We start from the raw sequence: 23,873 nt of genomic DNA, 5'->3' as shown, positions 1-23,873 counted from the left end.
ATATTTATTTCCCTCTGCTTCACAAATAGCCTATGTGCTACTTGTGTTGCTCTATGAGAGAAAAATCCCCCCGAAAAATACATTAAAGCTTCTGGTTGTAACATGACACAATCTGGAAATGTTTGATGGCTAAACACACTAGACTTTTATTAGGCACTCTTTCATTTTAGCAATTTGACTTTGTTCGAATGTTTTACTTCTTTCTGGAACAAGCAAATAAACATATTCGAATGCTTCTTTTGTCTTTAATGTATACTTCTAATGTACAAACATGCAATATTTCTACTGCACTACACTGGTGCATAACCTTCTAAGTGTTCTTTGATTTAATTATGTCTTAAAGTTAGGTTTTTTTTATCCTGTTGCTATGGTTCTGTACAGGTGTTTCAACTGTACTTTGTAATTGTATTTCCATTGTCTGTGAGGTAGTTTTGCTCTCTGCTGATCACACACATTTATCACACATTTGTTGTTTACCTCACTCAGTGTGAAAAGTATCAGGGTTTCAGGTGTTTGTTTTTGGATTTCTGTTCTAGTGGTTAACGTGTGTTCACTCATGTCAGCTCTAATTATTGTTTGCACAGCCTGCCTTGCAGCATTATAAATACATTTTAAATAAAATTAGTTTAAGTTTACTTTCTTCTTACAGTGTACTACCAAAAAGCACGTGAAAGTGGTGCTGTACTGCATCCTTGTAAAGCATCTTATTGCGGGTAGGTATAAGAGCAGTACTCTTGGGAACAGCAGTCTGAAAACAAAAATACACAGAGGTTCTTGGCTACGAGCTTCAAACCCTTGGCTTGAGAATGTGGAACAGCAGTTAATCCTTTTTTATAGATCACTTTTCAGGAAATGTGGCCATATGGAGCATGTCACGGTATAAACTGCTCATACAGCAAGTGTTGAAGAGTGCATCCATTTAACAGTTGTTTCTAGGCTTAGCTTTGCACTTATAGATACCATACAATTAAAGAGTTTGCCCTTTTAAGGACTTCTTCTACTTTTGCTTTTTTGTTACCCTTAATTATTTTATATCATCAAACTAATTTCACTGATCTAAGTAAATACAAAACCCTGTTTTTAAACTATGATTTTTTTGTTATTAAGACAAAAAAAATGTATCCAAACCAGACCTTTGACAAAATGAAGACTGGGCATTCTTCTCTACACAATTTTCTGCTAGAAGTTTCATCAATCATAGCAATTTCTCCAGCTTCTGAAGCAGCAATGCAGCCCCAGAGCATCAGATTACCCCCACCATGTTTGACTGTAGGTATGATGTTCTTTTTCTAAGGTATTGTTTTATGCCAGTTGTAATGGGATGCACAGCTTCAAAAGTCTGTTTTTTGTTTGCCTTTTTTCCATGTTTAAGGATCCACTGACCGCTTGTCAGGATTTGGAGTTCTGCTGCCTGCTGCTTACACCTTTTCGACACTAGGTGCCGCCAGTAGGAGTGTAGCTGAGGCGACAGGTGTTGTGCATCTACTCATCAGCTGGGAAGCATATAGAGGAAGGTTGCCAACACCTCGGCGCCTGAGTGTTTTTGCCTCCGTGGTGTGAATCCTACCTGATCTGTTCTAGTCCTCCGTAGTGGCTAAGGCTACTTCCTGATCTAGTCTGTGCATGGCAAGCTGAACTCCTTTCCTGACATTTATTCTCTCCCTGGCGGGTTATTCTGGAATCTCCAGTAAGATACGTTTATGTTGGTTCATGTTTCTGAGGTTCAGCTGTTTATCTTTTCTCTTTGTGTTTTCACAGTAAGGAAGATTAGACTCGTCGCTCCTGTTGTTCCTGATCAATCTTTCAATAAAAACGTATTCCTTTTACAAAGTTCTCTGAGAGTCTCTGCATGTGGGTTAAGTCGGCTGTAAAAATCATGACAGAACACTCAGGCCAGCCTAACCCAGCGGAGAACCTTCAGAGAACTTTAGCTGAACGTAGTCAGCAAATTCATACGCACAGTTCTACTCTCCAAACCCTCCTAGATAGACAGCTGCAAACAAACCAGCAGCTGGAGCATTTGGCATCACTGTTTCAAGGTGCTTGTAGTTCTGAGTCTGCCGCACCCATTGGGGGTGCTGCTGAGCCACTGGAGGCCCAACATCCACCACCTTTTCGAGATGTTTCTTCTCCTCATCCTGAGAGGTTTTCTGGAGAGATGGGTGGCTGTCGTGGTGTTTTACTTCAGTGTAGGTCGGTGTTTAACCGGTCACCTCAAGCTTTTTCGCATGATGAGGGTAAGATTTCTTATGTTTTAAGTTTGTTAACTGGAAGGGCGCTCCGATGGGCGGAGGCAAGGTTTTCCAACTGCACTGGTTTCGGGTTGTCATATGAGGATTTCATTAAGGAGTTTAAACAGACGATTGATGTAGCTTCAGATCAGTCCTGTATTGCCCGCAATTTGTGGGCGTTGAAACAGCAGAATCGTCTTTTAGCTGACTTTTCTATCGATTTTTGTACATTAGCTGTATCCTCAGGCTGTAACGCAAGCGCCTTAAAGGCGGGGTTTTTCCAGTCTTTGAACGAGCCCATAAAGGACAAACTAGTCCTTGTAGATGAACCAGAAGAATTAGATAAGTACATTGATTTAGCTATCCGCATTGATTCTCGCCTATGGGAAAGGAGGAGGAATCGCTCCGAGAGAGCGTTGTAGCGAACCTCTTCGTTTCCTCCGTCCCCGTTACCAGTGTCATTAGGGCCTCAAATCAGCCACCCCGAGACCAAACCTATGCAGATTGGGAGAGCTAGCTTTCCGCCTGGAGAACAACAACGACGTCGAGAGGCCAACCAGTGCTTCTATTGTGGTGCTTCCGATCATTTAATTTCCGGTTGTCCGGTTCGGCCAAAAGGGTGGGTCCATCGGCTGTGATGGGGCAACCGACGGACCAATCCTTCAGTAGTAAGACCCCACGCTTCACGTTACCGGCTACTTTGTTTGTGAACCATCATTCTGAGGGTTTATCTGCCCTAGTTGACTCAGGTTGTGATCTGAACTTGATTGATTTTGATTTTGTTTCAAAGAAAGGGATTTCCACAGAAAGATTGACCCAGCCACGTCGGGTTTTGGCCTTGGATGGTTTATCTCTTCATGAGATCACCCATCGAACACTGCCTCTAGAGCTTGTTTTGTCCGGTAATCACCGAGAAGAGGTATCTTTTTTTGTTTTTCCCATAGCTCAGACTACGTTAGTACTTGGTTTTCCCTGGCTCCAGTACCATAATCCCCACATAAATTGGGCAGAATTACGGGTAGAAGCGTGGTCTGAGGGATGTCTCAATTCATGTTTACAGTCAGCCATCTGTCCTACAACCCCTGGTGAGGAAGGTATGGAGGAGGAACTCTCTGACTTAACCAGAGTTCTCCCCTAGTATCATGATCTTAAGATGGTCTTTAGCAAGTCTCGGGCCTTGTCTCTACCGCCTCATCGACCATACGACTGTGCCATTAATCTTCTTCCTGGTGCCCCTTTACCCTCCAGCCGACTCTACAGCATCTCCGGGCCAGAAAGAAAAGTAATGGAAAAATATATTGCTGAGTCTTTATTTGCTGGGGTTATTCGTCCCTCTTTGTCTCCTTTAGGGGCAGGTTTCTTCTTTGTGGGGAAAAAAGGTGGAGGTTTACGCCCTTGTATAGATTACAGGGGTTTGAACGCAATTACTATTAAAAACAAATATCCTCTTCCTCTGCTAGCTTCTGCGTTTGAGCCTGTACATGGCGCTGTTGTTTTCTCTAAGCTGGACCTCAGAAATGCCTACCACTTAGTCAGAATCTGCCAGGGAGATGAGTGGAAGACAGCATTTAAGACTCCTCTGGGGCATTTCGAGTACTTGGTGATGCCTTTTGGCCTAAGTAATGCCCCAGCAGTTTTTCAAGCTCTCGTCAACGACGTGTTGAGAGATTTCTTTAATATTTTTGTATTTGTGTACCTGGACAATATTTTAATTTTTTCCAGGAGTCTAGAGGAACACCGCCACCATGTGAGACAGGTTCTACAGCGTCTCCTTGAAAACAGACTGTTTGTTAAGATGGAAAAGTGCGACTTCCATCAGTCAACCATCAGTTTCCTGGGTTTTGTTCTGGAGGAGGGACAGGTTCGTGCCGACCCAGGAAAGGTCCGAGCAGTAATGGACTGGCCAGTACCTGACTAGAGGAAGAAGTTGCAGCACTTCTTGGGGTTCGCCAACTTCTACCGAAGATTTATTAGGGATTACAGCCATGTTGCGGCCCCATTGAATGCGCTAACTTCCACAAAGACGACCTTCAGCTGGGGTTCGGAGGATGAGACCGCCTTCACCCGGCTGAAAAGACTGTTCTCCCAAGCGCCTGTTCTGATCCATCCAGATTCTACGAAACAGTTTACCCTGGAAGTAGACGCCTCGGATACTGGGGTGGGAGCAGTGATCTCCCAGCTTTCTGATCAGGATGGAAGGCTTCATCCATGCGCCTTTTTCTCCCGTCGATTGACCCCTGCGGAACGAAACTACCAGGTTGGAGACAGAGAGTTGCTGGCCATTAAGTTGGCTCTAGAGGAGTGGAGGCATTGGCTGGAGGGCGCTGAACATCCTGTGTTGGTCTGGACAGACCATAAAAATCTGTCATACATTCAGTCAGCTAAGCGTCTCAATGCACGTCAATCACGTTGGTCTCTTTTCTTTTCTCGATTTAATCTGTCTGTTTCTTTTAGACCAGGTTCCAAGAACATCAAACCAGACGCTCTATCCCGCCAATTTGAACCTGAAGATACAGAGAAACATACTGTGTCTATCCTGCCGCCTAGCTGTACCATGGGCTCTTTAACCTGGGAGATAGAGGACTTGGTGCGGCGAGCTCTCCCTGATGATCCTGGGCCAGGAACTGGACCTCCTGGAAGGACCTATGTTCCAACATCAGTGCGATTCAGTGATTGGCTGGTTTCATTCGTCCAAGTTCTTCGCTCACCCTGGTGTCAGTAGGACTATTGCCGCAATCACCAGACACTATTGGTGGCCATCCCTTCACAAAGACGTCAAGGAGTACGTGACGGCCTGCGCCACATGCGCTAGAAGTAAGTCTTCTAATCGACCCTCTGCAGGCTTACTTCAACCTCTCAGCATCCCTGGTCGACCCTGGTCCCATGTGGCCTTGGACTTCGTCACGGGTCTACCATGTTCTCACGGAATGACTGTTATTATGACCATTATTGACCGATTCTCCAAGGCCTGCCACCTGGTTCCTCTCAGAAAGCTGCCATCGGCCCTCCAAACTGTTAAATTGATGGTCAAACATGTTTTTCGCCTGCATGGCATCCCCTGTTGCCTGTTGTCCGACAGGGGCCCTCAGTTTACTTCCCGTGTCTGGAGACATTTCTGTGAAGCCCTAGGGGCGAAGGTGGCGCTAACTTCCGGTCATCATCCCCAAACTAACGGCCAGGTGGAGCACCTTAACCAGGAGTTGGAGGTGGCCCTGTGGTGCGTGATGTCCACCTGCCCCGCTGAATGGAGTGACCACTTGGGGTGGATCGAATACGCCCACAACTCTCATGTCTCCTCAGCCACCGGTTATTCACCTTTTGAGGTTTCGTTGGGATACCAACTTCCGTTGTTCCCGTCGGAGGAGAAAGACATCATGGTTCCTACTGTACAACACCACATACGGAGATGTAAACGGGTTTGGAACGCTGCCAGCCGGGCGCTTCAAAAGACAGCTGCCCGAAACAAGCGCTATGCAGACCGTTGAAGACTGCCTGCTCCTAGTTACCTCCCTGGTCAGAAGGTTTGGCTCGCCGCACGGGACATTCCACTCAAGTCCCTGTCCAGAAAGCTCTCTCCAGGTTCATCGGACCCTATGTAATTGATTCTCTCGTGGGTCCTGCATCTGTTCGCCTTCGTCTGCCTCCTAGTCTCCGTGTTCACCCTGTTTTTCACGTTTCTCAGTTGAAACCTGTTCAGACCAGCACGCTCTGCCCTCGGGCCTTGCCCCATCCACCCGCCCGGGACTTTCAGGGCCACCCTGTCTACTCTGTTCGCCGCATTGTGGCCTCTCGACGACAGGGACGTGGACATCAGTAGCTCGTTGACTGGGAGGGATATGGTCCGGAGGATCACTCCTGGGTTCCGGGTTCCTTCATTGTTGATCCTTCTTTGATCCGGGATTTCCGGGCCTACCAAGCAGCGTCTTCTGGGCCGCCAGGAGGCGGCCGTTGAGGGGGAGGTGGTGTCAGGATTTGGAGTTCTGCTGCCTGCTGCTTACACCTTTTCGACACTAGGTGCCGCCAGTAGGAGTGTAGCTGAGGCGACAGGTGTTGTGCATCTACTCATCAGCTGGGAAGCATATAGAGGAAGGTTGCCAACACCTCGGCGCCTGAGTGTTTTTGCCTCCGTGGTGTGAATCCTACCTGATCTGTTCTAGTCCTCCGTAGTGGCTAAGGCTACTTCCTGATCTAGTCTGTGCATGGCAAGCTGAACTCCTTTCCTGACATTTATTCTCTCCCTGGCGGGTTATTCCGGAATCTCCAGTAAGATACGTTTATGTTGGTTCATGTTTCTGAGGTTCAGCTGTTTATCTTTTCTCTTTGTGTTTTCACAGTAAGGAAGATTAGACTTGTCGCTCCTGTTGTTCTTGATCAATCTTTCAATAAAAACTTATTCCTTTTACAAAGTTCTCTGAGAGTCTCTGCATGTGGGTTAAGTCGGCTGTAAAAATCATGACACTGCTTAGGAATTACATTTCAATACACTATAAGTGGCTCTAAGTCGTCAGATAATTATTAGCTGAAAAAATCAGAAAATAGGTTAAGCCATCAGTTTCACTTAACTTTTAGGAATCCGGCACACGGAAGTGACTGAATCCTCATCAGTGCAGACAGTGGAGTGTAACGTGAGTTTCAGAAACAGTATTGTTGGGTCATTGTTGTGAAATTTGAGTTACAGTTGCATCAATTCTGTAACATTGCAAATACTCATGCGACAGACTTTTTTAACAACTCCAAAATAACTGGGGAATAAGCCTATCTGGTGATCATATTGTGCGTGTTGCAGTATTAAATGCATAATAAAGTTATGGTGAACCATTATTTTTTTGTGACAATGTGGCTACGAATAGCAGCTACGAATAGTGTAGTGGGAGTATTGTAATCCCATAGGGAAGATTGTTTGCAGCTTAGTGTTTCACAAATATCTTGACGGATGCTCAATATGCCAAGTACGTACAGTACTTATTTACTGACCAGAAAGAACATTTAGTACCTCAAGAGAAGCAATAAGGCCTTTCCTCAGTGTTTAAAACAGTATTAAGAGAGTCTTAATGCTCAAACAGTTGTGGCTACATAAAAGGAACCATTAACAATCCACAAACAGTTAATAACTGAGTTTGCATAAAGTTTTTTTCCCACCACTGTTTTTTTAATGAAAATTTGAATGCTTTAATTGGTGTAAATACTTCATTAACAAAAAATAAGGGTCATGAAAAACGTTGATTTAGTACTGAAATTGTAAGTTGGGCAGTTTCTGCGATTCACAATTCAAGACTTCTAATGCATGATTTACAATCTTAAGTATCCTGTTGTCCTAGTGTACAGATTCTTGTTTACATGACAATAAATACAAATTACACATTAGTTTTTTTTGCCTATGAAATAACAATGGGTAAAAAAAATCTTCATGGTTACTTTTTTCCATCATGTGATTGATATAAGTGATTGTGGTTTTGACATCCTGATGTTATCACCACAATATATTTTATTTTCATATTATTTATTAAGTGAATATTATATATTTCATTTTCAAAATACATAGCAAGCTTTACAATTAGTGTGAACAAAATATAAAGTGAACATGCTATCCTGTTGGTTACAACATGGGTTTTCACTCAAGGTCATTTACCAGGGGCCAGGGGTTTACTTTCTATACAGTACCTTAGTTGTTCCAGGGACAGTGCTTTTCTGAAGCTCCAATGTTTTTAGAATCTGCTGTAGCCTCCTCAAAGTTTGGGGGTCACAGTGCTGAGCACTCCGATGCCCAATGGCATCATTGTAGCCAAAACGTTCAACAGCTTTTCCATTTCCTTTTAACACCCCTGGTGTTTCATGAGCTTTTCATGTTCTGACATAATCTTGTTATTGGACAGGATATGGCGGTAAGCTAGTGTTATATGTGTGGACCCCAAGTCAGAGTTGACTTTGGATGTGTGTCCCACTGTTTCTAGGTCAATAACATCCCCCTGAGGACTGAATGCACTTATAGCAAATAATCAACTTAGCAAAAACAAGCAGGGTTAGCTTAAATATCAAGATAAAACAAACATCTGTATCTGCTTCCAAAAGATCATGAAACAGACAAAAGCATCTCAGGGAAACTGAATCCAGATCTGTGTGGAAGTGAATTTTTCTTGGACTGTTTCCTTCAAATTATTACTCAGGGAAACACAATTTTTGTGATGCTCATTTCTTATTGTGCTGTTTCTTAATACATCACTACATAAACAACTTTATTTTACTTTGCAGATTCAAAAGATTTTAAATGCAATAAAAGTATTATCTTTTAATTTAATTAGGCTGGATCTTTTCATTGGCAAGAATTGATTTCAGTTTAAATTGCTGATTTCCTCTATTACCCTATGGCTAACCTTCTGTACATTGACACATGCATAGATGTATATTCGAGAGAAAAGAGTAGTAGTTATATGACCTATACATAAAGTTAAAACAGGATAATTAAAACTGGTGTGATGGTCAATGCACCGAGCACCTTTTAAACGCTTCTCTATGCGGGAAAACATAATTTATATACCAAAAGACCAAAAGACAAGCACCTTGTCAAGTAGTGCATAAATCTAAAGTTTGTACTCAGCCCCTTTTATTCTTTCGGCCTTAGATATAATCCAGTCTAACCAAAAAAATCCAGAGCTTTAAAGGTCATCAGTTAGTAAAGAGAGTCTACCAGTGTGTAATTCCATCTCAGTATAGACCTAGCTGTTCTCTAAAGGCCTTAGAGGTTTGTTAGAGAACATTAGTAAACAAACACAATCATGAAGGCCAAGGACTAAAGCAAGCAGGTTAGGGATAAAGTTGTGGAGAAGTAAAAAGCAGGGTTATTCTAGAAAACAATACCCATACCATAACCCATACCTTGAACATCTCACAGATGTTCAACCCATCATCCAAAAAGAGTATGGCACCATTGCGAAATAACTTAGACGTAGCCCTTCTCTTAAATCGACAGGCCCGGCACAAATAGCATTACTCGGAGAAGTACAAGAAGTAACTTCAGAAGCTGCCAAGATCGACAACTCAGGTGGGAGAATGTGTCAACAGAAAAGAATATTAGTTGTGCATCTCAAAAATCTGGTCTTGGCAAGAGTGAAAGATTGCAGAATTCTTGAAAGATCAGACATAAGTTCTGTTTGGTGTTTGCCACATGCCATGCAGGGGACACAGCAAAAACGTGGAAAAATGTATGAGTCAGATCAGACCAGAATTAAGCTTTTTGTAATAATAAAGTGATAATAATAATAATAATAATAACACGCTTTTAATATGGCCCACGTTTAACATAATCAAAATCTCAAAGTACTTACAGGATTTTAAACACAATATTAAACCAACAATAAAAGATTTAAATTCTTTACTAAAAAAAAATAATTTTAGTCCTGTTGTAAAGTCATTTGTGGATTGTGGTGCCTTCAAAGTGTCAGAGAGGGAATTCCACAGATAAGCTGCAGCAGCAAGAAAACTGGAGCTCTGTCTGGTTCTGAGAATCAAGCTGGTTTGAGTAAGTGGATTGGAGGTAGCGTGTTGGGGTTTGTTGGGTGAGTAGTTATTTGAGGTAAAGAGGGGCGTTTCCATACATGCATTAATGAGTGAGAAGTTTGTATTTAATCCTGTTGGAAATGGGAAGCCAGTGAAATGAGTGAAGAATTTATGTAATGAGTTCATATTTTCACACACTCATTACGATTCTAGCTACAGAGTTTTGGACATATTGGAGCCTCTGAAGACTCTTGCCAAAGATCCCAAGGAGCAGAGCATTAGTCCAGTCTGTAGCAGACAGAAATATTAATAATAGTTTTTCTTCATCTGGTAGGGTGAGAGATCCATGAGAAGATCATTTGTGACTCTTAGCAGAGCTGTTTCAGTGCTGTAAGCAGAGCAGGGGGGATTTTTCACACAGATTATTTTGCTGGAGACCTTCTTCAGTGTTTTAGATAAGAATGGGAGATTTGACATATGTCGGTTATTTGATTACAGGGGGTTTACAACCCAAGTGATGGGGGGTCAAGGGCAGATGTGTGTGTTTTCACCGAAGCGGTTTGAAAGGGGTCCAGAGAGCAAGTGAAGGGTTTCTTTCTTCTGACAAAGTCCTTCTGGTGTTCTTGGTAGATTTGTTTGTGGACAGTGAGACCAAAGGCTTTAAAGCAGTGCTCAAGCTGCCTTCATTTTCCGTAGTGCATTTGTAAACCAGGGTGCTGAACAGGTGAAGGTAACTGTTTTGGTTTTCACAGGTGCATGAGCATCAAGGAGGTTTGCTCACCTGGGTGTTTTAATAACCAGGTGTCAAGTGGTTCATCAGCTGATAAAAAGTTGGTTGAAAAAGGCTGGAGTTCTGCTGCTATGACGTCTGCATTAATGATTTTGATATTTCTGCAAAAAAATGTGTGTGGTCTTAATTGAACAAGATAAAGATGGTACAAAACATACAAACATACAAAACACCATGTGGGGTGCAAGACAAACACAGTACAATACCTTAAACCCACCAACCCACAGCAAAACATGCTGATGGCAGCATCATGTTGTGGGGATGCTTTTTTCTCAGCAGAGACTGTGGAGATGATCAGAGTTGATGGGAAGCCAGATGGAGCTAACTAAATGCCAATACTGTAAAACCCCAACCATAACCTTCTTAAGAGTTTCAAATAACGCAAAGGTTCACATTCCAGAAGGACAATGACTCTAACCATACAGCCAGAGCTAAAGTGGAATGGGTTAGATCAAAGTGTATTCATGTGTTATAATGACCTAGTCAAAGTCCAGCCTTGATTTAAATTAAGAATCTAAGGCAAGTGATTTTCACTGATCCAATCTTACAGGGAACAAAGGGGAAGACTTCAGTCAGTGTATGTGCAAAGCCAGGAGAGACTTCTGTAAAGACAGCTGTAACTGCAGTGAAAGGTGTTCCTACAAAGCACTGACTGAGAGCTGAATGCAAATGCATGTTGCACTTTTCAGATTTTTTACATTTTTTTAAATATTTAAAATCATGTATCATTTTTGTTCCACTTTATTATCATGCTCTTCTTTTGATTTGTCAAAAGATCCCAATAAAAAAAAGAAGTTTGTTGGCGGTATTAATTATTTTTGCAATGCACTGGGGGTTATTAAAAATGAAAAACTCTTTATGTCAGAAAGCAAAAAAAAAAAAAAAAAAAAAAAATCAAACTAAGCTATATAACCCAGAGACTGAACCTTTTCTAACAATAGCTAAAAATAAAATCCTGTTTGTTCATCAGCTTCATGCTAATCAGCAAACAAACCCAAAACACATGTGGATTTCATTCATATTCATGAGTTAAAGAACAAGAGAGAAAGATTTCCCAAATGCCTTCATGACACTTTTCTACAAGAATATCAATGAGCCATGTCTGCAAGGTCACACATCCACACGCTTAGGAATGGCATGTTGTGACTGACATTTACTTTCAGACAAAGAGCACTGCACTTGTTCAATGTTCAGAACATCAGAGAAAAGCTGTTTGTTTTGCCACCTGTGCCTTTTTTCACCCCAAAGGTTATTTCATTTAGCCAGTGACACATATCACTTTACACGGGCCCCTTAAAATCTAGACATAAACTAGTCTGACCTCAGTTGTCTGGGGTGAAGTATAAGCACTTTAATCACCTTATAAACAGAGGCCCTCTTCTGAAACAACACAGTGAACCAGCTTGGCCTGGGTTTGTCTTAAACAGAACTTGGTAATTCTTGCTGACAGATAAGGTGGAGGAGCCCAGTGAATTGATTTAAAGCAGAAACCAGATCAGGATGAAAAGGCTCAGAATCGATTCCGCCAAGCACGTTCTTATTTCTAACAACTACAAATGTACAAATGTCACACACACAAACACACAGCAGTGACACAACACACGCAGTCTGTGTAGAGGCTTATTTGTGTAGCCATTTCTACACAATAACATGTCTGCATTCCACACATGAGAAGACATTTTCTGTAAACAACTACTTCCAACGGATCAGACTTTTGACACTGAATGTGACAGTACACACTATAAAGTTTTCAGACGACGACTGCTGCATGTTATCTTCTTATTTTTGGACATTTATTATTAAAAACATTAGTAGCATAATTAGCATTTTTTTCATTATCACTAAATGCTTTCAAAGTATAAAAAAAACACGATCTTAATTAGGCAAACAGTACAGAAATGTAGTATACTATTATTATTGTGTGCAAATTCAGAATGGTTATTAATAATATTATTTTGATAAAATGTGTTAAAAATGTCAAACTTGTAATTTGAGGCTGAAGTTGATTCATTAATCATGAAGCCAGCAACTAAAATGTATTTATAAAACAATCACTATTATCATTAATACTAGAAGAAATATATCATACACTGACACATTTGATAATTGCCCATTAGTAAATAGGCAATATCCCAGAGGGATGTCACAGAGAGATTTGTGTGCAGACCAAATACACAATGCACTAAGCACAAAGTAAATGTTTGCAGAAATTTGGTCTCAGTTATGAACAAAGACAGTTCAGACAAAAAGCCTCATGTTGTTTTGGCATTCCTGCGGAACAAGAGCCAATCCTTGGCTGCAATGCTGGTAGACAATACAATCTAAAAAGTTAGAAACAAGATAAATAGAAAGGTCAGACTATCCTGAATATTTGCAAAAATCCAGCTTAATATTATCTTACCTTCCAGGTTACTCATGTTGTTTTGTTCTGCCTACAGTGAATACAAAAACCTAAAGGGGAGATATCATGCAAAATACATTTTTAGCCTTTAGATATATTTTGTTGTGTACTTGGAGTCTGTAGGAGTGCAGAAAGGTTGAATTTAGTCTCTCCTGGTGTTGCGGAGATATCTTTATATTCTTTGGGTCATATGTTTCAATCTGTTCAGTTTTCTCCATCATCTTTTCCGTTTTTCCAACTGTTACATCACAGTATTTGCTGCAGAACAGCTAAATAAGGTCAATAACTTCCAGCTGATCAAGTTCCCGTATACGCCATATTTATTTCTCACTGCGACTTTGTAGTCCAAGCTCAAGTATGCCTATGTTGAAACAGGCTCAGTTCGGTTCGGTTGTTGGGTGTATTAACCCACAGAATTCATTACTCCATCCCCCAGCATCAGAACCTCTTCGAACCGCCTGGTTAAATTTATCTTTCATGGAAATGTTCCCACATCAGTGGGGAAATTCCCATTTCCCCCACTTCAAGGATGAAGGGTCACATTAAGTGTCAGTTCCTTCTATCTATGGAAACGACGGACACAATAAAGCGGTAAGCTGCAAATAACACTAAAATGACCTCAAACATTATTTTAGACATTAATTTATTGTATGTGTATATGGGTATTGGTTTTAACGGTTTTAATGGTAATTTGGTTTTGAAATGGTATTGCAAACCAAAAGCCAAGCCAATTTTATTTGTATTGCACCATTCATGCACAAGTCATACCAAGGTACTTTTAAGGGAATCAGAGGAAGTACATTAAAATAGCAATCTCACTGAGATGCAGTGGGGTGACCTGAAAAAGGATGTCCAGGCAAGAAACCCCTCAAACATCTCATATCTGAAAGTGATGACTGGGGCAAGCCCTCATAAGACTGATGTCAGACACTGGTAGAAAGCTACAAGACGCATCTCACTGAGGTTATTTCAGCCAGAGGATGAGGGTAGCTATTAAGGGGCATGGTGTCCTACGTTTTTCCAGAGCAACAAAAACCCACAATTTTTTTACATATTTCCTTGAATCATTAAACAAGATTAATTCCTGTTGTTAAACTGTAATTAAATCACATTATTTTACCAGAGATTAATAATATGTTCACATATTAATTAGAGATGTGTATGTGAATATCTCTTGTGAAAGAACCAAATATGTAATGAGGTCTCCCAACTTTTTCACATCACTGTACAGAAGACATTCTTTGTGTTTTAATGAGGGTGGTAATACGTCAGAGTAAGATGATAAAAAATATCACTACTGGTAATAACATTTTAACAAAACCGTGATAATAATGTTAACTGTGTTAATCTTGTTTGAAAATTTATATATCAACACATCCCTAATACCCAAAGTTTTCTAGAGTTTAAAGTCTGCCCCTGTTTATTATCTATTAACCCTAATGTTAAGGCCTTTTTATTTTCAGAAACATTAAACTGAGAGACCTAGGTTCATAATCGAAACCATTAGAAATAAAATGTTCCACATCAAACTCAGAATTAATATTGCATGATATGTTAAAGTATTCTAAAGGCCTCTATAATGTTGGTACCTGTTTTTGCATGCAAGACACTGGGATAGGTTTTAGTATTGTGCAAAACCTCAAATGAACAGCATGTTTGCATAAAACCATCAATAAAATCAGATGCTTCCTCAGTAACAGATCATCTGCCCAAATTTCTTTTTCAGTGTTCCAAACCTTTATATAACATCCAAACCATTCATTAATGGCGAAGTCATGCATTGAAGAAATCATTAAACACAAATGTCACAAATGAAAAGATTACATTTAAAAGTTATAGTATTCTGGAGGTGGCAAAGATAGGAGAATACTGTAGCATGTGCACCATTTATCTGGACAAGAAAACAGAGTTGAGAGAAATATTACCTGCTGGGACACGTTGACAGAAATAATTCGGTTCAAGTTAGCAATCAGCCAAAATGACATTAAAGATTACAGCCAGTATTGCAAATACTGACGTTAATGAAGCAAATCATTGCCAATTGCGACTATGAGGAAACGTTGAAGGTTATAAAGAGCAGATGGACAACATTTGTCATCTATTTTTAAACCACATTCTTTGTACATTTTAAATGTTTCTTGATAAACTACAAGATCCCTTATGAGATTATCAGCTACTCAGTCAAGAGGCAGAATTTCCACTTATATAACAGAATAAAAGAAAGTATTTTTATTTCCCTCCCTTTGAGCCAGAGAAATTCACTCTTTGCCTTGAACTTTTCACTTGGGATTAAATCTAAGGTGATAGTTTAGCTGCTGCTTAGCCTGTCGTGCACTGCCAAAATACCATCTGGACATAATATCATGATATACAGAAAATAAATGAGGTATGTCCCCATCTGTTCAAACAAAGTTAAACAGGACTTTATTAAACACTGAAACAAGTAATAAGGGAGACAATGAAGATAATAAGCAGATATACAGTGGTGAAAATAGGGAATGAATATGTCAAGGTTTTCCCTGTAAATATATTTCCAATGAGGCTAATGACTTGAAATTCATTCCAGATGTCAGTAACAACCTACGTATTCCATATAAACACAGAAATATACTTAATTCTTAGTGGAAATGTCTGTTTTTATGATGATCATTTTAAGATGCCACCTGTATGGAGAAACTAGTAACATGCATTGTTACTAGTTTCTCCATACAAGTGAAACTAGTAACATGCATTGTTTTTATGTAATTTAGTCTACGATCTGATCAGTTCTTTCCATGGTTTTTAAGTTGGATTCAAGGGTGACTAACTGTGGCATTCTAGCAGCTTTATTCTCTTCTTCTGAAACCAATTGAGAATGTTCTTGGCTGTCTGTTTGAGATCATTATCTTGCTGGAAAATCCACCCTCATTTAAGATTCCTATGAAGAATGTTTCATTTTGATCCATTCATCTGTTCTTGCATCATATGAATCTGTCATTGCCATATGCTAAAAAGCAACCCACATCATGATGTTTCCACCTCCAAACTTCACTTTGTGCTTTGGTTTCATATATGTATTTATTTTTTCATGTGTCCTATCTTGGCATTTCAGGCATACCGTATTGAGAAGCTGGTTGCCTACATGTGCCAGGACAGATTTTGCTCTACAATGAGGACATCTCAAGACGAGATCCTAATTGCGTGAACTTTGTTAAATCCAGACTGGATCCAGCATTCAGTCCAGCCACATTGATGTAATAGTAACTTGTGTTTGTATGACCTTCAACCATCTGAATTATCTGTGTGTCAGTGTGTGGGTAAGGGTCAGAGATGCCCTGGCCATCCCCACACATTTAGTCCCCGCTGAACTAGCATAGTCGGCAAGGTGGGAGCAAATGAGAACCATGCTGAGCCTCTCGAAGCCAATGCTTTGTAATTTTAACAGATTATAGCTATTTTCTTGATTTTCTATGCCTTTGGTCAACTTCTTAGTTTTGGTGCTTATTCTGAGTGTCATTCCACTTTATTACACATACATTATTTTATACACTTACTTGTGGTAAATTCATTTAAATCTGGATTATTTGGGTTGTTACTAAGATATTGTGTGAATTTCATGACAGTAGCCTCCTTAGAAATATTCTTACTAAACAAAAGATTGACAGATTGTTCAATGTTTCCCTTCCAAGCTGAATGCATTGCAAATTCCTCACTCCTAGGCGCATTGTGCTCAGGAACAAATTTAGATATGCCCAAATAAATATACAGCTCTCAAGATCTATTTGCAACCTGGAAATCCTTTTGGTATGAATGTTTGTTCTGGGAATTCCCAAGTAATATCATTTGGTAATAAAACGTCTGATAATGCAAGTCACAAACTCCAATTGCATGCCAAAATGAGCCTTAACACTGCAACACTTATTGGTTGTCAAGATAAACAGGAGATAAAGTTGAGCAACACATCTGTGCTTCCAGAGAAAGACAAATCAATATTACATTTGCAGAGACACATCTGCCAGTGCTGCATCCAAAGAAGCCATCCCTTGACAAAAAAGACTCAGCAAAGTGAGTACATTGTCTGAATGCCTGAATACCTTTGAGTGTCCCAAAACTCCAAGCTCTAAAAAACTTCCGTTCAGTTAAAAATACATCACTCAGAAATGGTTGAAGCACATTGCTATGATAGTGTTTGTAGCAGCGGATCTTTAGTAAAACAGTAAATGTTTCTGCATAAACAAATGATGCAGTTGAAATTCTCTGTCAAGGGTGTTGGTGCCTTTAGCGATATCACAAAAGTAATTACAGACATGTATGCCTTGGCATGGCATATGATTAATCTTAAATTGAAGGAACATGATTATTTTATATCTGTGTGGTGGAGGTAGCCCATTCTAACTAGCGTTGTAGAGATGAAAGGCATACTTTAAATAGGCCGTGACAGCCAAAAACATCTTCGCTGTTTAAAAACTTCCACACAAATGAATTTAGTCTAAGGCACTCCAACTATGATTCTCAACATGGGGGAGGAGGTGAACAAGATTTTTTTTTTACTGAACAGAAGCTGACAAAATTAGATTTGTGCTTGTAAAACATTAACAGACTTACTAAATAAAATGTCAAAAGGCAACTGTGAGCTTTGCTGTCACAATTACCAGTGCAAAGAGTGTTTGTGTTTCAAAAAATCTACAATTTATAACTGAAGAAAAAGAAAGAATAAACAATCTTTAACAATGTTTTGGAAGCACCAAAATGATTAATTTAACACTAAAACAACAACTTTGTCACTAAACACCCTTGATAATTAGATCAAAACAGAACCAGGTTCTTGTACTGAACATTTTGCCTAAGATGGACAGGAGAGTTGAAGAAAGACCTATTAATTTCCATAACTGGATAGTCCAGCAGCTCTGTGGGAAAGATTTTAAGTAACAGTCTGCAACATACTTAAACAGGAAGTAAATACTCATTTTACCAATGACAATAAAGTACCCATAAAAAAAACAAGAGTAGCACTTTTGCCCAACAAGCGTAGGAAAAACATTACATTATTTACAAGTGGATCTCACCAAGTTAATCTAGTTCAGTTATTAAATGTAAATTAAAACATAGAACATAGAGGGCTGCACGGGGGTGCAGTTGGTAGCACTGTTGCCTTGCAGCAAGAAGGTCCTGGGTTCAACTCCCAGCTGGGGGTCTTTCTGCATTGAGTTCACATGTGCTCCCCGTGCATGCGTGGGTACTCTGGCTTCCTCCAACAGTCCAAAAACATGACTTGTTAGGTTAACTGGTCTCTCCAAATTGTCCTTAGGCATGACTGAGAGTGTGTGTGGATGTTTGTCGTGTGTGTGTGTCTGTGTTTCCCAGCGATGGACTGGTGACCTGTCCAGGGTGTACCCCACCTCCATGACCCACTATGGAAGAAGCGGTAGAAAATGACTGACATATTAAGTATATAATATGTCACATAGGATACATTTCAAATGTGTTTTTTTTCTCTTAGTCTTTTTGATTATAGGTTTATGCTAATGAAAACCTGAAATTCAGTTTCTCCGAGAACTACAATATATCATACCAATGAAAACTACTTTTAATACAGAATATCAACTTACGAAAAGCATGTCCATGAATTGGACAGTATATACACTCAATACCTGTTTTGAGCTGCTTTTGCATAAATTAATGCATCATCGCTGTGGAGCATGGTGGTGATCAGTCTGTGGAACTGCTGTGGTGTTAAGGAAGCCCATGTTGCTTTTATAAAGACCATCAGCTCAGCTGCATTATTGGGTCTGATGTCTCTCATCTTCCTCTTTACCGTACTCAAATTATTGTCTGAGGAGTAAGGGTCAGGCCACTTTGTTGGCAAATGAAGCACTGTGATACCACCAGCAGACAACAGATGACATGGTTCCCCAAATCATCACTGACTGAAAACTTTCTACTGAACTTCAAGCAAGAAGCCTTCTGTGCCTGGTTTAATCTTAAAACGGGACTTTGGACCACTGAAAAACAGTCCAGTTCTTTTTCTCCTTACCCCAGGCAAGATGCTCCTAATTTATCTGGTTCTGGAGTGGTTTATAACAAGAAATACATCAATTATAGCTCATATCTAAGATAAAGAACCACACATCTAAGTGTGTTGGTTCTTCAGCTCTGACTCAAGCTGCATGGCTTGTGAATCATCCCTGACAATTGTCAAATCAGAAGTTTCCCCTTTGATTTTGTAAGCCATAATATGGCCATAACATAGCATTTCAGTATTAGAAACCCATTGTATTGGTCTTATGTTATATTCAAAGAAAAACTAAATGTTTGGTTTCCATTAGATGTAAGTCATAAACATTTTTAAAAATATATTTACCTCAAGATAAAAACGTTTTATAAAGTTTAATGCAAATTGAACAGCATATTTGACAGATTTAAAATAATGTGAGGTAAATGGAGGCATAATTTGCAAATACAAAAGCTAAAAATAAGTGCAAAACTAAACAGAGAACAAACTATTTAACTGGCCTTTTACCAGAAAAAGACCAACGCATTCTCTTAAATGAAATCCACTATGTTCCTTTGATAATGAGCTGTTTCTGATGATGCTATCTTTGTCTAGTGTTAGACAACGTATGTGTGGTCAGAGAAATGAGCACTTTCTCATTTGATCAATCATTAGAGTGACTTACTGGTTTTGACTGTTTGAACACAATTCTCACTGACCATGAAAGACACACCGACCTGATAGAATAACCCATGACAAGGCTCCTCATGTAAAAAAAGAAATTATGGTTTGAAGTTGTTTAAATTCTCCGCTCAATTTATTGTTCCTAATTTGAAAGCGATTTACTTTTGCCCTTTTGTTTAAATTTCCTCTCTCCTGACACAATGGTAACAAAGACTCGGTGAGTGCACATTATGGCAAAAAATGTGCTGAGTGTGAAGCAATACAATTTATTGCTGGGGTTTCCCCGAAACCCCATAGTTGTGGTTACTCATCCATTAAAAGTAAATTTCAACATTTTGAGAGGTTTTTATTTTTTTCCACTGGGTGTTGGGATAGGCTCTGATTTCACATTTGAGCATATATCTACAGTGCCTTGCGAAAGTATTCGGCCCCCTTGAACTTTTCAATCTTTTTCCACATTTCAGGCTTCAAACATAAAGATATAAAATTCAAATTTTTGGTGAAGAATCAACAAGTGGGACACAATCGTGAAGTGGAATGAAATTTATTGGATGTGTCAAACATTAACAAATAAAAAACTGAAATGTGGGGCGTGCAATATTATTCGGCCCCCTTGTGTTAATACTTTATAGCGCCACCCTTTGCTGCAATTACAGCTGCAAGTCGCTTGGGGTATGTCTCTATCAGTTTTGCACATCGAGAGACTGAAATTCTTGCCCATTCTTCCTTGAAAAACAGCTCGAGCTCAGTGAGGTTGGATGGAGAGCGTTCGTGAACAGCAGTCTTCAGCTCTTTCCACAGATTCTCGATTGGATTCAGGTCTGGACTTTGACTTGGCCATTTCAACACCTGGATACGTTTATTTGTGAACCATTCCATTGTATATTTGGCTTTATGTTTTGGATCATTTTCTTGTTGGAAGATAAATCTCCATCCCAGTCTCAGGTCTCTTGCAGACTCCAACAGGTTTTCTTCCAGAATGGTCCTGTATTTGGCCCCATCCATCTTCCCATCAATTTTGACCATCTTCCCTGTCCCTCCTGACAAAAAGCAGGCCCAGGCCCAGGCCCAGGCCCAGGCCCAGATTCTCACTGAACGTCTGGAGTGAGTTTGCTGCACTGAAAGTAATAATATTGCACGCCCCACTTTTCAGTTTTTTATTTGTTAAAAAACCTCACTGAGCTCGAGCTGTTTTGCAAGGAAGAATGGGCAAGAATTTCAGTCTCTCGATGTGCAAAACTGATAGAGACAAACCCCAAGCGACTTGCAGCTGTAATTGCAGCAAAGGGTGGCGCTACAAAGTATTAACGCAAGGGGGCCGAATAATATTGCACGCCCCACTTTTCAGTTTTTTATTTGTTAAAGTTTGACACATCCAATAAATTTCATTCTACTTCACGATTGTGTCCCACTTGTTGTTGAATCTTCACAAAAAATTTGAATTTTATATCTTTATGTTTGAAGCTTGAAATGTGGCAAAAGGTTGAAAAGTTCAAGGGGGCCGAATACTTTCGCATGGCACTGTAAGTAATGTTTCAGTTGACAGAAAAAAAACATGTAACATAAGTTAACAAGCTGCACAAAAAATATAATTAGCACAAAGAAAAGAGTAAACAAAAGACAAAAATGATGACCCTGAGAAAGTAATGCTATAGGTAGGAGGAGAAAACTGTTTCTGAGAAGAAAAAGTTGAAAGGGAAGATGAAGGTTTTTATCCACACATTCACTCTTCCTTTTAATGGGTTTTAATCAATTTCTTGTTGTAACCTTAGAAAGAGAGAGAGTGGCAAGCAATAAAGCTGGTGATGTAATGTGTTTATGCAAAATTAAACAAATGATTTGAGCAATCACTAACATCTGAATTAACAGAGCAGAGAAAAATTAACCCATATAAAAAGGCTCAATCCATCTCAGCAGATTCAACAGAATCTTGACACAGCTGACTGTACAGCCTTTAATTCAACATAAGAAGGCACAAATGCACGGGGGTGGGGGGTTGTTTGCTGAGATTATTGATATAAAAACATTTAGTTTAAACAGTGTCTGAAAAAAAAGATGAGTAAATCTTGACTTCCTGTTTCCCAGCGTTGTACAATGCTTTAAAAAAGTACTTACCTCCTTGCAGATTGTCTCTGTTTTTGTGTTTTTGACAAAGTTAAATGTCTCAGATCTTGAAACACATTTCAATATCAGACAAAATAGAAGATGCAGTTTTCAAATGATTATTTCATTTAAAAAGCCTGCTATGTAAGCCTACCTGTTCCTATGGGAAAAAAGTCTTTTTTTTCCCATTCCCAAGAGTGGCCGGCCTACTAACATGACTCCAAGAGAGCATTGAACCAATAAGAAAGAAACTGGGCAAAACTGGCATCCATGAGAGAACTAAACAAAACTCTACTGACTAAAAAGAACACAGAGGCCTGTCTGAAATTAGCAACACCGTAATGATCCCCAAGATACAGTATTTGGGAATATATTCTGTGGACTGACACAAAAAGGTTAACAATTGGAAGGTGTTCAACATGTTTCATCTGACATTTACCTAACAGCATTTCAAACAAAGAACATCCTACCTACAGTCAAACATGGCTGAAATAGGGTGATGATCAGAGGCTGTTTGACTGCTTCAGGAACTAGACAACTTGCAATAATAGATGAACCATGAAATCTGCACTCTACCAATAAATCCTGAAGGAAATTGCCCATCCATCCAGCTTAACCAGCATATGCACCTCTACATGGATAAACAAAATAAGGTTTTAAACTGGACTAGCCAAAGTTCAGATCTGATTGAAATGCTGTGGTATGACTTTAAACAGATCATTCTTGACTATGCTTGAAAACCTTGCAATGTGGCTGAATCCAAACAAGTAAGCAAGGGAGATAGGACCAAAATTCCTCCTCAGCAATACAATAGACACATTGATAGATATGGCAAGTGCTTGATGGCAGTTGCTGTCAACAAAGATAACTTATGTTCTCTTTATCTAATAATAAAAAATATTCGATGGTCTTAAACATGTAGGTGTGACAAAAAGAAATAAAAAGAAGAAATTTGTAGAGTCAATTAAATATCACTGAACCCATAGACACATTTCTCTGAGCTACTTTTCAAAGTGGAAAATAATTCACAACACATGTTGTCTCAGGTCACTTTTCAATAAAAGTCAATTCAATCTAATCATACAGACATTTTCCAATTAAAGTACATACATTCCAAATTGGCTGCATGGTGGCGCAGTTGGTAGCACTGTTGCCTTGCAGCAAGAAGTTCCTGGGTTCGATTCCCGGCCGGGGGTCTTTCTGCATTGAGTTCACATGTGCTGCTGGAGATAGGCACCAGCTCCCCTGTGACCCACTATGGAATAAGCGGTAGAAAATGACTGACTGACATTCCAAATTGATCCTAGTTATCAAACATGCTGTTAAATTCAGTCTATAATTCAAACTGCTTAAAAATTTGCTATCCAAATAAACCCAGCAGATTGCATCGAATCATTGACTTGCAGCATTCACTGCTCCTCACTTGCATTGTGTCATTGACTGTGCTTCAATCCCTCATACTGAGCATGCATGTAGTGACAGCAGAAAGGAAAACTCCACTTAAACAGGAAGGAATCTCCAGTAGAACCAGGCTCAGAGTGAGTGGACATCTGCTGTGACCAAATGGGGGTTTGAGAAGACAGAGCATACACCAAAAACACAGAAGCGCTGACTCAGGATTACTTCCTATGTTAAAGAAAAGCTAAAGGTTAACAGAAGTAGTAGCTCCTTTAGTGGCTTCATCTAGGTGAGCAACACAGCTAAGCAGATAAGCTCTGAGCGAGTTTTCAAGTCAATAGGATGAAGAAGAATGAATAAGAGTCTATTCAAGTAAGGCAGATGCATATTAATCTTCAGAAGTCAGGAAATATCTACAAAATGCCTAAACCTACCCATGTATAAAGACAGAGCAATAGCTAAAAAGTCTGTGCCACCACACACATTGAAGAGGTTTGTACAGACGTACAAGGACTTCAACAAAGAGAGGCACCTTGGGATGTTCAAGTCTCTGTAACAACTATTACATGCCAATTACATGTCAACTACTTGTTTACAAAGCATAGCAATTCTTTTCTGTCATACCATCAAAAATAAATAGGTGACCAATAAAATGGTTACCAGACACAAAGTCAACCTTCTTCCATGAAGATCTAAATTTCCAGACTCTAATCCAATACAAAATCTGCAGAGTAAGTTTGAGGGACAAAAATACTAACACTACCAGCCTGATTCACCAGTCCAAGCCTCTGACTCTCAAAG

General features: G+C 39.7%; 1 protein-coding gene across 2 annotated transcripts in view; it reads right to left on the bottom strand.

Annotated features, from left to right (window-relative positions):
• The window catches only part of ccbe1 (collagen and calcium binding EGF domains 1), a 59,233-nt gene that overhangs the window by 19,668 nt on the left and 15,692 nt on the right, over window positions 1-23,873 (bottom strand). The window lies entirely within an intron of this gene.

Source organism: Girardinichthys multiradiatus, chromosome 8 (genome assembly GCF_021462225.1).
Source record: "Girardinichthys multiradiatus isolate DD_20200921_A chromosome 8, DD_fGirMul_XY1, whole genome shotgun sequence".
Lineage (NCBI taxonomy): Eukaryota > Metazoa > Chordata > Actinopteri > Cyprinodontiformes > Goodeidae > Girardinichthys > Girardinichthys multiradiatus.
Note: the sequence above shows the minus strand (reverse complement) of the source record. Positions and strands in the feature narration are given on the sequence as shown.